Source organism: Narcine bancroftii, chromosome 7 (assembly GCF_036971445.1).
Source record: "Narcine bancroftii isolate sNarBan1 chromosome 7, sNarBan1.hap1, whole genome shotgun sequence".
Lineage (NCBI taxonomy): Eukaryota > Metazoa > Chordata > Chondrichthyes > Torpediniformes > Narcinidae > Narcine > Narcine bancroftii.
In genome coordinates this window covers 17,165,711-17,179,030 of record NC_091475.1, presented here as the reverse complement: position 1 = coordinate 17,179,030, position 13,320 = coordinate 17,165,711, and the positions used below count along the sequence as shown (strand labels likewise).

At 43.1% G+C, this 13,320-nt stretch overlaps 1 long non-coding RNA gene across 1 annotated transcript; it reads right to left on the bottom strand.

Annotated features, from left to right (window-relative positions):
* Positions 1 to 1,175: 1,175 nt before the first annotated feature.
* LOC138739795 (uncharacterized) lies at positions 1,176 to 4,377 on the bottom strand. The gene is made up of 3 exons (XR_011342425.1): positions 4,301 to 4,377; positions 1,916 to 2,013; positions 1,176 to 1,287 (listed from the first exon to the last, which is right to left on the bottom strand). It is a non-coding gene; the product is annotated as an uncharacterized lncRNA (long non-coding RNA).
* Between the last annotated feature and the right edge of the window lie 8,943 nt (positions 4,378 to 13,320).

Here is a 13,320-nt window from a genome sequence, read left to right as displayed (position 1 = left end):
TTTTTAGATTAAGATTTATACTTAACTGGCCCTTCCGGCCCACGAGCCTGTGGCACCCAATTACACCCAATTGACCTACAATCCTCCGTACATTTCGAAGGGTGGGAGGAAACTGTAGCCCTACACAGATGTGGGGAGAACATACAAACTTCTTATAGGCCGCGCGGGATTTGAACCCTGGTCCTGGTCACTGGTGATGTAACTTTGTGACACTGACCGCTATGCTAACTGCACCACTCTACTGTGACTGGAATTAATGAGTGGATGGTGTGCTTTAAGTTTTCGAGGCCTTCCTTGTGCTCTCAGTTTCTGATCCTGGAGCTTGTGGGATCATTATCTGTCTGAAGAGCTGAGAATGGAGACATCCATCTCGGGCTAGCATGAATAAAATTGGTCAAATTACCCCCTTCGAATATAATCATGTAGTTAAGTCAAATGGCATGGCACCAAGATAACAACCTCTCTCTTAATAAGAATGTTATGATCATTCACTTTAGGAAATGAGGCATAGTTCACATTTCTGTCCACTTGCTTTGGTGCTGAAGTTGAAAGAGTGGAGAGCTTTGAAATCTTAGGAGTAAATATTTCCAATGATCTGACTTGGGACAAACACAGTGAAACGATGGTCAAAAAAGTGCACCCACACTTCAACCTTCTTGGAAGACTCAAGAGGTTTGGCATGTCACCCTTATCCCTCAGCAACGTCTACAGGATCATCCTCGGAAGCAGACTTGCTGGATGCATGACAGCGTGGTGCAGGAGCTGCTCGGCACAAGATCGGAAGAAGCCATAGAAGGTAATGAGTGCAGTTCAGAACATGAAGCTCCATGGATTTCCCTCCACGGACTTCATCTCTATCTCCTGCCACCTCAGAAAAGCAGCTAACACACTGAAGGACCCATCACATCCCTGACATGCTCCCTTCTGCATCCTCCCATTAGAGAGAACATGCACCAACAGGCTTAAAGACTCTTTCTTCTCCACACCCATCAGTGCTAATTGGTCTTCCCTTTCCTTGTAAGTCAATACCCTGTTTAATATTGTAACAAAGCTGTACAAATGTTGGAGAGAGCCTACTGGCTGTACTTGGCATTTTGAGACAAATGAATTATCTTAAACATTACTTCCCCTGATGGATGAGCATGGATTTGAGCATTTCACTTACATTTCCCACTGTGAGCCAACTTCCAAAATCCTTATAACTTTTTTCAGTGATGTATTGGCTAGTGGTTCCATCAGGAATCCTCAGAAGACAGCGCTGGGAAAGGTTGTGAACGCTATGCAGAACTGAAGAGATTGACACGGTTAAAGCAACATTTCATGATTTGGACACCTCATTGAAACAGTAATCCACCAATTTCATAACTGATAAAGACGAAGATGATTCTCTTCTCGGTAAAAGCTAGATTATGCCACAGGACAAGCTGAGCAATGAGTGTCTCTGCTTTAAACATGCTGCTACACCACAAGATAAAGTCGCACCAAGTGAGCCTAAATGCAACTTTTTTTTGCTGCTACAGCTCTATAATGTTAATCAGTAAAACCCCTGTTATTCAGCACCTATGGGGATTGGTAGTCACCGGATAAGTGAATTTTCCAGTTGCTTGATATTGCATGTTGTTTCATTACCAATCTGACTGCTGGGGACGGGGGGCGGCGCCAATTTTAAACATTTTTTTTAACCTATTTATATTCTGCAATTTATTTTTTTGGCCAGTTGCTTGAGGTTGCCGGTTGCTTGTATTCCAGATTATAAGGAGTTTACTATACAACTTGAGAAGGAACGGGCCAACTGTTTAATTCATGGAATAGCATTGATTTATTTGAGCAAATCTGGTGTACATGGAGTCATTTACTGCAGAACAGGGCCGTACACTGCATGTGCTAACAATCTACACATCCAAATTACCAGCACCTTTAATTCTATTGTCTTCTATTTCTTGGTGGCTTGTGCAGAAAGTGGCTTGAATAAAATCAGAAAGTTCTGGAAAATCTCAGCAGGTCAGGTCACATCTGTGGGAAGAGAATCAGGAGTGAACACTAACAGTTGAAGACCCTTTGTCAGAGTAGGATAACATTCAGTGTCCGTCTCCCGATTAACCCTGCCAGTTCGGATAAAATTTGGACTGTATGGAGAATATCATTGCGAGTTAAGGTGTGTGTTATTTGAATGTGAGGAGGAAAAACCCAACACCCAACCCCAACCAATCAATTTTCCGCTGCAACCGTGTCTGCCTGTCCCGCATCGGACTTGTCAGCCACAACCGAGCCTGCAGCTGACGTGGACTTTTTACCCCCTCCATAAATCTTCGTCCGCGAAGCCAAGCCAAAGAAGAAGAGAGATTTGAATGTGAAATAGAAGTTCCATCTGCACTGCCTTAACAATCTCACTGGACCATGAAAACTGAGGTACAACCCATTACATTCATGTTATCCATTCATTCTCCGTTCTTCATCTCTCCCAGTACAACCACTAGATCAGCACCAAATTACAGCCAGCTAGCAGCTGTCAGCTCCCACTAACTGGAATTTACATTGTTTCTCTTCACAGAATAAAGCCCAAGAGATCGTCAGCAGGAGCAGGCTGCAATCCAGATTTGCCCAATTTATATCTCAAAATGAAGAAGAAATTGAAACATATTGCTCTGCACACCTGAGGAACTGTGCTTAACACTTTGTCGTAGACAGGACTTGGTGTGAGGCAGGATTTGGTCATTGGAAGGGTTCGTGATAAGGAAGAATTTAGAGATAGATAGGGGTTAGTCCAATGGTTCTTAATCTTCTTCTTCCACTCACACACCACCTTAAGTAATTCCTTACTGACCACAGAGCACCTGTTACATCAGCAAGGGATTACTTAAAAAGGTGGTATGTGAGTGGAAAGCAAAAGTTTGAGAACCACTGGATTGGTGACAGGAAGGAGTTAGTTGTAGGATTTAGTGACAGGAAGAAGTTAGTAATAAGTAGCATTTAACCAGCTATTTGTAGAGAATGAGCTTCTTGTACAACCTTAATGATAACAAAACTGATTTAAATTATATTTTTTGTGGAACTTTACTTATCCACATGAGGCCATGCAGTTCCCAGCCATCAATCCTATTTCATCTCTTTATTCCCCTGTTGATTTGCCACCACTTCTCTCAGACTGATTTTTCTTGCCATTTTGCAACACCAGAGGGTAATTTATTACCAGAGTGTGGTGCGCTATCAGACAGAAGCAAACACACAAAACCTAAAGTCTGTACAACAGGCTTTATTTGACATGAACTTCCACAGAGCCAGCTGTGAGGAGAGCTGCTGTAAACTCTGAGAGTGTCTTCAAAGGGCCGGCTCAGGTTTATATCCCGGAGGGTGATTGACACCTGACTGGGTGGGGCTTGGTCAATTCAGGTCGGCTGATTGACAGCCGGACAGGTGTTGTCTTGTCCCCGTGTTCTTCTGCAGGTACAGAGGTTGCTCCCTACAGTAGGCCAGTGGTGGACCACCACACAGAGTGTCTTTGAAAGCAGGAAGGAAACCAAGAGTACTGGGCCCCATCCTGCACAGTAGCAAGGAGAGCCTGCAATTTCCTCAATCAAACATACAAGTCATGTCTTCAGAACTGTGAGGCACTGCTGTACCACCTGGTTAACCTCTTTTTAAAAATATAATCTCAATTAGGGAGAACATTAGGGGGAACTTCACATAGACAGTGGAACGAACTGCCAGCTGAAGTGGTGGATGTGGGCTCTATTTTAACATGTAAGAAGAGTTTGGGCAGGTACAAGGATGGGAGGGCTATGCAGGGATTATGGACTGGGTGCAGTTCAGTGGGACGAGGGAGAATAATAGTTTGGCACATACTAGAAGGGCCAAAGGGCCTCTTTCTGCACTGCAATGTTCTATGGTTCTAATTCTGACAAAGGTTCTATGACTTGGAAACATTAACTTGCTCCTTTCACAGTTTGCTGCCTGACCTGCACTTTCAGATTTCATTTCTGAGTTTGAGCATGTATAGAGTTAAACATGAAAATCTGCAGATGCTCTGATTATAGTTTGCACAAAAATGCTGGAGAAACTCAGCGTTCTTTATGGAGCAAAGATAAAGATATATAACCAACTGCAGGAAGGGCTCAGGCCCGAAATATTGGTCATGCATCTTTATCTTTGGTATATAAAGTACTTGCTAAGCTTCTCCAGCACTGGGTAAACTACAGTTTTTGTTTAAATTCCCATGCGTTGATTATTTAATTTTATTTGTGATTTTATGACTTGTGTGGTCATCAGGCTCAATTTAGCAACTTCATTCTACTTTACTCACTCTACTGCTGTTCCTAGAGCACACACCAACACTGATTGAAAAAATGTTTGCTGTGTAGAGGGCTGCACTGATCACGGAGGTGCAGGCTCGCACTGGGCTGACATCACAATGGTCCCGGTGGGAGGGGGCGCATCATGGGAGTTGTGCTGATCAGCTCTTGGAGAGTCCCCGTAAAGTCAGTTGATTAGTTCAACTCACTCACAGCTTCTGTGTGTGTGTTTTTTTTTCCTTTTGGCTGCTACACAGCACACCGACAGCAGCTGTGCCAACTTAGATGTTACACAGTAGTTGCAAATTAGGCCTATCAACCTGCATTAGTTTTAATGCTCCACATTCACGGTAAATTCCTTGCTTTAACCGCGTACCTCTCAGATATCATCTTGCAGTCCGGGTTACCCTTTACAAGTCACTCATGGGCTGAAAGGTCCTGCTACCGCGCTATGTCTCTAAAATAAAACCTTTCCATTAAAATAGATTCTGCGATCTGTGGCTTCTATGTTTCCACAGGTCAGCACAACATGGTGGGCTAAGGGGCCTGCTCTATGCTGTCATATTTCAACCGTACAGATTATATAACAGATTCTGTGTTAACCCAGTTTTAGGCTTATGACAACCCAAGTTTCTTCTTTCCACTAGATGGCCATGTCTTGCCTATCACTTTATAATTCATGCAGATCAATTTACCAATTTAATTCAAGACTCTATGGCACTGTTAATTCTTATAAAACATTTTTTTTGTGTCGGTGCAGTTCAATGTTATCTTTCTGATATGATATAAAATAAAGAGAGTTTATTGTCATATACTTAAGAATAAGGAACAGTTGTGCCAAAATATTTACTTGGTACAGCCACACAAGTAAGATACATAAACAATTATAGTATAAATGGCTGCTGTAGCAGCAGAACTGCCACTGGTGCGGACCCAGGGAGAGCGGGGAGCGGAGACACAGTGAACCCACATGGGGACCTACCACCTAGTCTGACTGCTGACAGCTTTGTCTTATTAAAGGAGCCGACAGTGTTTTATTTAAAATCCTGTGACCTTGTGGTCTGGGCCCAAGATGGCAGTGCCTTTGTTCGGCAAGGTTCTCGAGGTGTTGCAGACTCCGGGGGAGCAGCGGACTGGTGCAAGGCAGCAGTAATGGGGAGAATAGCCACTGTTGGGAAAGAGAAGCTGAGGAGATGATCTTAAGGATGGTGACAGCAGCAGGCCAGCAAGGGGCTCTGGGGCTGAAGGACACACACAGGAGGCAAGCCATTGGTGACGTGGGAAAGGAACTCACACAAGGTGCAGACTGCTGGTGCCTTGAAGCCAAAGGACTCACAACAGGCTGCATGCTGCTGGAGACTGGTTCATTAGAACCAAATAGCAGAACCAAGGCTTAAGAGGATGCTGAGGGCCAGAAGGGCCCTGGGCACTGAAGGCGCCCTCGTTGTGTCGGAAGTTTTGACCTGCACTTGGGGTTTGCTGATGGTTCGAACTGAACTGGAGTCTTATGAGGGCTGCAGAGGCTGAGGGAGCACTGGTGGCAAATTCACAGACACTTGGTGACTCGGGTTGGGGGAGGGGGGGGAGATCTCTCTTGCTTCTCTTTCTCTAATTGTAAGGGGCACTGGACCACGTTAATACCAAATTTCTATCTTTCTTATAGCAGACTAAAGATAATTTTGTGTAATATAACTTTTCTGTTTTATTACAGTACCTGACAATAAATAGCATCTATCTATCTATCTATCTATCTATCTATCTATCTGTCTGTCTGTCTGTCTGTCTGTCTGTTTGTCTGTCTGTCTGTCTATCTATCTATCTATCTATCTATCTTTCTATCTATCTATCTATCTATCCATCTAAATTACCACAATGTGTTATGACACAATAAGAGATAAATATAAAAAGATACATAAACATTCACAGTTGCAGTTAGTGCAAAAAAAGGTTTCAGACATCCACATAAATGTATTCATGGTCCCAGAGTAGTTTATCCTTTTGTTCCAGTGGCAGTGATTTACAATGGAACAAAATCAACTTGGGCAAAAGAAAGCTGAAGGGCAAGGGAAGAAATAATTTGGGAGAACACCACCTTTTCAGCGTCTGCCCACCCTCAAGCTTCCCTGGTGGCAGTGTTCCTGACCTGTCATCCCACCCTGGCGTTGCTCATTTTCTGCCTGATGCTTCCTGTCCTCCCAGGCCACCATTCATTTTGATTTCCTGTGTTTGCCGTGACCAAATCAATAAGAAACATGTCAAAATCCATCAGCCTAAGCTGGAAGAACATCCAATCAATTCTGATGAATTCGCACACAATGTAGTGAACTTTCTTTTTTTATATATATAGATTTCAGTCGATATCGCACCAAATAAGTCCTCATTATCACCACTATTGATTCCTTCCCCTGAACTACTGCCATCTGTTTTTGCTTGCATTAAGCTATCTATCAGAAGGAAGGAAGTTAAAGGTTATCATGAAAGATATCCACTTTTATTGTTCAAATGTCTTTGCTTGTTGTTGTTAGGGGACCTCCTGAGAGGCTGTACTTCCCTTGGTTTTATGTCTTTCATTTATCAAATTCCTGGTTTGCCCCAAACATGCAGCAAGTATTGACTTCATAGACTAAAAGGTCTCTTCAATTGCACAGCAATTTGCTGATTTAATGTTTGGAAGCAAAGCAGGGTCCTCTTTCCTTTGACGTGAATGAGAATACAAAACCGAGGGAAAGAACTTTTTCGTAGGAGCCTCACACTTTCGATCATATCCATACATCATTGGTAGTGGCGCCACCAAGGTTGAAACCTCTCTTCCAAGTCTGCAAACCCATTGACTTAATTATCTCCTTAAGACATATTTTTAAGTTGATTGTATTTGTCATTCATCCTTACCTATAACCCTCACTCAGTGCTGTGTTATTTAAATCTTCTTCTTCTTTCTTCTTTCTTCTTTCTTCTTCTTTCCCTGCTTCTCTTTCTCCTTTTCCATTTCCTTGGGTTAGAGGATTACCTGTTTTCTGCCCAGTTCTCTTGGTTACTTCATGACCAGTGAGGCCAAGGCAGGAGCCACTGACTGTTTTAATGATGGGACAGGGGGTGGTAAAGGAGACAGATGGGTGAGTAGTTTCTACAGGATCTCTTTGCGGCGAAAGCTTGACCTTGAGGTTCTCTATTCCATCCCAAATGCTCCTTCATCATTTGGTGTGACTGTGACTTGGGGATCCCCAAGAGCAGGGTAGCTCAGTTGGTGTAGTGGTTAGTGCAACACCTTTACAGCACCAATGATTGGGACTGGGGTTCAAATCCCGTGTTGTCTGTAAGGAGTTTGTATATTCTTCCCATGTCTGTGTGGGTTTTCCCTGGGTACTCTGGTTTCCTCCTACTGTTCAAAATATACCGGGGGTACAGGTTAATTGGGTGGCATGGACACGTGGGCCTAAATGGCCTGTTACCATGCTGTATGTCAAAAAATTTAAAATTTAAGGTAGCAATCTTGCCTATGCTCAAGGAGGCTTGAGCACATCCTTTAATCTTTTCCTTTCTCCATAAAGTAATCCCGTCCCAATGACAGAGCTTGCAATAAACTGTCCATTTCAGGAATCTGATTGTGAATGGAGGACATACAATTGTTAAATTTGTGGATGACACGAATATTGGTGGTGTTGGAGAGGGTGAGGAAGGTTGTCTAAGGCTACAGCAGGATATAGATCAGAGGGAAATTTGGTTGAGTCAAGTACTAGAAGATATGGGTTAAGTATGAAGGGCAAATGTTTAAGGAAACATTCGCGGAACACCTTCATGAAAATAGAAGTGAGAGTGTGGAACAAGCTGTCAGCAGAAGTGGTGAATGTGAGCTCAATTTTGACATTATGAAGTATTTGGACAGGTACATTGGTGGGGGTCCTATGGTTTGGATACAGGTCAATGGGGCTGGGCAGAATAGTAGTTTAGCATGGACTAGATGGGCCAAAGGGCCTGTTTCTGTGCTGTAGTGCTCTATGATTTCACTGTATAACACAAACAGGAACTGTGAATTAAGAATGTAACAGAAAAACAGTTGATAAGTTTCAAAATCTACCTATTCAGAATCACTAAAGACCCAAGCATGTCAGTTTAAAGGAGTTTTGCTGCAAATATTTAGAACACTACTCATTTCCCTGAGCTGTGCTCAGCAGTGGTCAGTAAGAAGAGAAATTAAAATCACTTTGGATCAAAGCCGGACAAGACTTAAAGCACACAACATCCAATAAAAGTTCATGGATAAATTAGTCTTAATTAACAGACAATATAGATCTAAGGGTGGTCAACTGAGAAATGTGGTATTTAATTCTCAAAACTACTATAAAAATATTGGTAGGCAATTATCTATCTGACCTCTTCTCATTCACAGTGTGCAGGGTGAGGAAAGTTATTATGGCAAAGAACCACAGAATCATTATACAGCACAGAGGCCCTTTGGCTTATTTAGTGTTCCAACCGATTATTTGACGGCAACAACATCAACTTCTTTGGTTTCTGCTGGCTCTCCCTTCCCTTTCTCTCTGTCTTCTTGCCTCCAGCTCTCTACCCCCTTCCCTCTCCATTCACAGAGCCATCCCCCCTCCCCCTGCTTGCTGCTGTGCCTTCCCTCCAGCCTTTGGGATCTTTCTCCTCCTCCCTACCATTTCCTTTGGGCACCTGCCTACAATTTGCTCATTCCGCCATGAAAGGCTCAAACCCGATATCTTGGTTATGTATCTCTATCTTTACCACATAGAGGAGACTATTTGACCAGCTAAGTTCTTCCAGCATTGTGTTTCCACTTCAACAATGGTGCCTGCAGACTTTCATGTTTTACTTCAAACTATTATTCTACCTAGTCCCAATGACCTGAACACAGACCACAGTCCTCTATATCCCTCTCATCCACGTACCTGTCCAAATTTGTCTTAAATATCAAAATCGAGCCCAAATTCACCAATTCAGCCAGCATCTCATCCCACACTCTCCGCCTGAAGAAGTTTTGTGAGGTAACTGTATGACCAATCAACCTCAATCAGACAGAGAATCATGATTAGTAGGCTTTAATCACCCTAAAGTGTCAGCACAGCTTGGATGTTGCTGGCCCAGTTCCAAGGTAGGTACTGAGGGAGGGGTTTGGGCGTACATGGGGATATCTGGGAGGGAGGAGTCACAATTTCAGGGTGCAAACCAACCCATATATACATCTATATACATAGTGGGAGCACCATGACAACCTATTCACAAAAGATAAATCTCAGCCCCAATCAATAACTTAATACCTTACATGAAGCTATTTCTGCAATTGCCACTAATTTATTGATGATGTCATGCTCAACGTGTTTCACAATTATACATTGTTCAGATAAAGGCTCGGTCTTCTGTTAATAAATCTGCCTCTTCCAGCTTAGCTCCAAGCATTTGTTGTTCTCAAACCCAAGTGTCAAGGGAGAGAAAACATGTTGTTTTTTACCCAATACTGGTAATACTGTCACTGGTTGACAGATGTGCTGCAGAAGGGGAGTCAATCACTTCACACTCTCTAAACTCAGCAATTTTAAATTGCAGCCACGGCATACAATGCTTCCACCATTAGTTATAATTCTGTTTCTGTCAGACAAGATTATGAGAGACATAGACAGGGTGGACAGCCAGCTCCTTCTTTCCCAGGTTTGGAGTAGCAAACACCACTCTGTACAAAGTGAAGGGAGAAAAGTTTAGGGCTAAGATTTTTTTTACAGAGTTGCAGGTGCCTGGGGAATCCATTGCCACAGGTGGTGGTGGAGGCTGGAATAAAAGAGCTCATTTAAGAGACACTTGGACATGGATTAAAGAAAATTGGAGAGTTGTAAGGTCATGGGGCTCACGCAGGCTGTGGACTGCTGGACACTGGCTCAAAACTGGCTGAAGAGATATCAGGTGTTGGAACCAGGATGTAAGGGGGTGCTGAAGGGTTCCTGATCATGATGGAGGTCCTTCAAAATGTAGGGGGGTTGTAGGTTAATTGGGGAATTTGGACGGCACAGGCTCATTGTCTGAAAGGGCCAAGTTCAACAGTTCAAGAACATATGGCACAAGATAACAGTGTTTTTTTCCCAACACATACGAGGCTCTGAACCTCCCCGTACTACATTTACCCGAATACTATGCCAGGACCACCAAAGATCTGTTGGCACTATTGAAAAAGCACCTTTTTGGCATTACTGCTGCTGTGAATATGCTTATCTATTTATCATTTTATATTTATTACCCTTTTTTTCTCTTGTGACATATTATGTAGTTAATTTATGCATTTTTATCATCAAGCATAAAGCCCTCCAAAAGGTAGTGGACACATCACAGAACCTCACAGTCAAAACCCTCCCCACCATCGAGAACATCTACAGGGAACGTTCCCGACAGAGACCAGTAGCAATCATCAAGGATCCACACCACCCAGCACACACTCTGTTCTCGCTCCCACCTTCGGAAAAGAGGTATAAATGTCACAAGACTCGCACCACTAGGTTCAGGAACAGCAGTTACCCCTCCATCATCAGACTCCTCAACGACAAACTCAACAGCCCCTGGTGAGCCTTATTCCTGATTGCATCAACATGGCTGGCCCAGGTCAGATCCTCAGAGGTGTTGACACTTAGGACTTTGAAGTTCTTACCCTTTTCCACTGCTGACCCCTCGAGGAGGACTGATTCGTGTTATTCTGATTTCCATCCATCTCCCCCCTCTCCCCGAAGTCCACAATCATTTCCTTCGTTTTGCTGACTTTGAATTCAAAGTTGTGACATCACTGAACTGCATCTTTTTCCTCGTTTTAGCTGAATTTTTTCGCTTCTGCACTACTCTCGGCATTTTTGTTTTATTTTTGCACTCCCAGTTGTGCCCTGGTATGGGTGGATTTGCATGGATAACAGTCAAACCAAGGTTTCTCACTAAGTGACTGTACATCTGATAATAAACTTTTAAAAATCTGCCACTGCTTAGGGAAGTGGGAGACATTACGGTATTTATATATGCAACTCGGACACCAAGCAGAAATCAAGTGCTCCTTTTAAATCTTGGTTTCATCAGGAACAGAGCAATGATGGGGTGACAGGAGCAACCTTTCACATAATATCGTGTAAAAGCACAAGAGCATAATGAGCAGGTGGAAGGGATTTGTCCGGGAAGCCCCTTAGCTCAGTGCCATTATTTCATGCTGTAGCGACTGTGTCGCAGGGCAAAATGAAGAGCGAGAAAATTATCAGACGTAGTTGAGTCGAAGTTCCGTAAAAGTTGTTTTCTCAAACAGTCGCGCGCAGTTTTCTTACAACCTGGCACTCGGAACCCCCCTAGCCGGCTCGATTCAGCTTTTGGTGAGCCTGACCACCATGACTGATCTGATCTTGGCCTCAGACCCAGTTTCCTACCTGTAAGTCATGGCCTTCAGTTCCTGAAAGGCCAAACATCTGTCTGCTCTTGTCTTGAATGCATTCATTGGCACCACAGGACTAGGAAAAAGAGAATTTCACAGACTGACAATTCTTCAAGAAGGATTACATGGCTGATCCATTATTCCATGACAATAACATCTGATTCAAAGTTCTCCCTCTTGGAGAATCAGCTCTCTTCTGTCAAGCTCTCTTTGAAATTTCATATGTTTCAATGAGATTCGCTCTCATTCTTTAAGTTCTAAAGGTCCAACTTGCTCAATTGTTGGTTCTAAAACAACATTTCAAGCAAAAAGAGTCCACAGTGTAGAGCAAATGATGGGGGAGTGTTGCACTTTCCATTACCCAGATCATTCAAAGGTGGTTGTGGAGGGCAAATCATTGGGTTTATTTAGACATATAGCCAGGAAACAGGCCCAACTGGCCCATGAGTCCGTGCCATCCAATTACATCCAATTGACCTACAACCTCAATATGTTCATGGATCAGTTCATGATTCAATAGCAGAGCAGAATCAGTGGGCTGAATATCCTGTTCCTGCTCCTATGTCTTATTGTCTTAGGACCAGGCACAGCTTGTACTTCTCATTATTGTTTGGGATCCTGCCTGTAATGGTGGCATCACTTGCCAATGTGTAGATGAAATTAGAGTGGTGTTTGGTCACTCAGTCATGAGTGCAATGAGAGTATAGCAAGGGAATGAGTACTTCCATTGGTAAAAGATGATTGCCTTGTACTGTTTTAACTGTACTTTTCTCTACACGCTGCAAGACTACACTCAGCACTCATTGATTTCCTATAACTACATCCTGGGCTTTTGTCTTATTATGGCAATACCCAGCTATACTTAAGAACAGGCTTATATGCATGGATATCACATGAAGCAAAGCTTTTCATTGTGGCTCAATACCCATGACAATGAACAATTTAATTCAGTTCAAAGAACACTTCAACCATTTGTTCTAGCGTGAGTTGCTCAACCCATTTGCAAACCTTCTTTGTCCCGAACCAGCAATATCTTCTCTCTCCCTTCCTCTCTCCATGTTCCTAACTGTGCAAGGTCCACAAAAGATTTGTAGCCCACCCTCTCCAACATCGCACATCCACACCTCACTCACTCTGATTTGTTCCCTTTCCTCATCCTTTGGATCACTTCCACCCAATGCCCACATCTGACATGTTCCCAGACCCCTTCCATGGTCCTCTCTGATCTCCTCCATTCAAAACCATTCTATTTCATATTGCTCCTTCATATCACTTCTTTCTTTTGTACACATTTCTTTCTACTTGAGCACAGTTTACAGTTACAGGTAATTAGAAATTCTGCCTGGTCCACAGGAAAAAAAAAAGAAACTCAGGGTTGTATGTGATGTTGTGTAGGCATTCTGGCAATTTGTTTGAATTTTGAACTTAAAAAACTTGCCTTTCGAAAACCTTGTCTAAAGGAGCTCAAAGTTCAGATCAATTTCCAGTGCATTTAATCCACACTTACACAAAGCATTCAAAGGTCAAAGCGCAATCTATGATGCTTTGATATGAAAACAATGCCCCTTCTTCCCTCCTCCACCCACCTGCCTTCTTTCTGTCATACCCAGAAGAAGGACGCAA